The sequence below is a fragment of the Galeopterus variegatus genome, unplaced genomic scaffold (assembly GCF_000696425.1).
Source record: "Galeopterus variegatus unplaced genomic scaffold, G_variegatus-3.0.2 Scaffold12181, whole genome shotgun sequence".
Lineage (NCBI taxonomy): Eukaryota > Metazoa > Chordata > Mammalia > Dermoptera > Cynocephalidae > Galeopterus > Galeopterus variegatus.
The window spans coordinates 75143-77170 of record NW_007738292.1 but is presented as its reverse complement, the minus strand read 5'-3'; the positions used below and the strand labels follow the sequence as shown (position 1 = coordinate 77170).

General features: G+C 49.2%; 1 pseudogene; it reads left to right on the top strand.

The window, feature by feature from the left end:
* Positions 1-7: 7 nt before the first annotated feature.
* Positions 8-2028, top strand: part of LOC103610973 — a 7386-nt pseudogene continuing 5365 nt past the window's right edge.

The window sequence follows — 2028 nt, the reverse complement described above, 5'->3', positions numbered from 1 at the left end:
TGTCCAGTGAAGTCGAAGTGCTCAAAGCACTGACGTCATTGTTTGAGCACCACAAAGCTCTAGATGAAAAGGTGAGAGAGAGATTACGAGTAGCACTTGAAAGGTGTAGTCTGTTAGAAGAAGAATTAGGTGCCACACACAAAGAGCTAATGATTCTTAAAGAACAGAACAATCAGAAAAAAACACTAACAGATGGAGCGCTTGACATGAACCAGAAACAAGAAAATACCCCGAGCACGAATGGAAAGAGATCTTCTGATGGTTCGTTAAGCCACGAGGAGGACCTTGCTAAAGTAATAGAGCTCCAGGAAGTCATAGACAAGCAATTGAGGGAGCAGAGACAAATGAGAGAGCACCTGGCCGCCCTCTCCAGTCACGTGGCAGAGCTGGAGGAAGATCTCTACATGGCCAGGGAAGACTTGATCAAATCTGAGGAGATGAACACGAAATTGCAACGGGACATCTGCAAAGCCATGGCCCAAGAGGAAGACATGGAAGAGAGAATCACTATAAGCCACGAGGAGGACCTTGCTAAAGGAACAGAGCTCCAGGAAGTCATAGACAAGCAACTGAGGGAGCAGAGCCAAATGGAAGAGCGCCTGGCCACCCTCTCCAGTCATGTGGCAGAGCTGGAGGAAGATCTCTACACGGCCAGGGAAGACTTGATCAAAGCTGAGGAGATGAACATGAAATTGCAACGGGACATCCGCAAAGCCAAGGCCCCCAAAAAAGACATGGAAGAGAGAATCACTATAAGCCACGAGGAGGACCTTGCTAAAGGAATAGAGCTCCAGGAAGTCACAGACAAGCAATTGAGGGGGCAGAGCCAAATGGAAGAGCGCCTGGCCGCCCTCTCCAGTTACGTGGAAGAGCTGGAGGAAGATCTCTTCATGGCCAGGGAAGACTTGATCAAATCTGAGGAGATGAACACGGAATTGCAACAGGACATCAGCAAAGCCAACGCCCAAAAGGAAGNGCTCCAGGAAGTCACAGACAAGCAATGGAGGGAGCAGAGCCAAATGAAAGAGCGCCTGGCCTCCCTCTCCAGTCACGTGGCAGAGCTGGAGGAAGATCTCTACATGGCCAGGGAAGACTTGATCAAATCCTTGCAGATGAACATGAAATTGCAATGGGACATCTGTAAAGCCATGGATGAAAAGGAAGACATGGAAGAGAGAATCACTATAATCCACGAGGAGGACCTTGCTAAAGTAATAGAGCTAGAGGAAGTCACAGACAAGCAATTGAGGGAACAGAGCCAAATGGAAGAGCGCCTGGCCGCCCTCTCCAGTTACGTGGATGAGCTGGAGGAGGATCTCTTCACGGCCAGGGAAGACTTGATCAAATCTGAGGAGATGAACACGGAATTGCAACAGGACATCTGCAAAGCCAATGCCCAAAAGGAAGACATGGAAGAGAGAATCACTATAAGCCACAAGGAGGACCTTGCTAAAGGAATAGAGCTCCAGGAAGTCACAGACAAGCAATTGAGGGGGCAGAGCCAAATGGAAGAGCGCCTGGCCGCCCTCTCCAGTCACGTGGCAGAGCTGGAGGAAGATCTCTACATGGCCAGGGAAGACTTGATCAAATCCTTGCAGATGAACATGAAATTGCAATGGGACATCTGTAAAGCCATGGATGAAAAGGAAGACATGGAAGAGAGAATCACTATAAGCCACAAGGAGGACCTTGCTAAAGGAATAGAGCTCCAGGAAGTCACAGACAAGCAATGGAGGGAGCAGAGCCAAATGAAAGAGCGCCTGGCCTCCCTCTCCAGTCACGTGGCAGAGCTGGAGGAAGATCTCTACATGGCCAGGGAAGACTTGATCAAATCCTTGCAGATGAACATGAAATTGCAATGGGACATCTGTAAAGCCATGGATGAAAAGGAAGACATGGAAGAGAGAATCACTATAATCCACAAGGAGGACCTTGCTAAAGTAATAGAGCTCCAGGAAGTCACAGACAAGCAATGGAGGGAGCAGAGCCAAATGGAAGAGCGCCTGGCCGCCCTCTCCAGTCACGTGG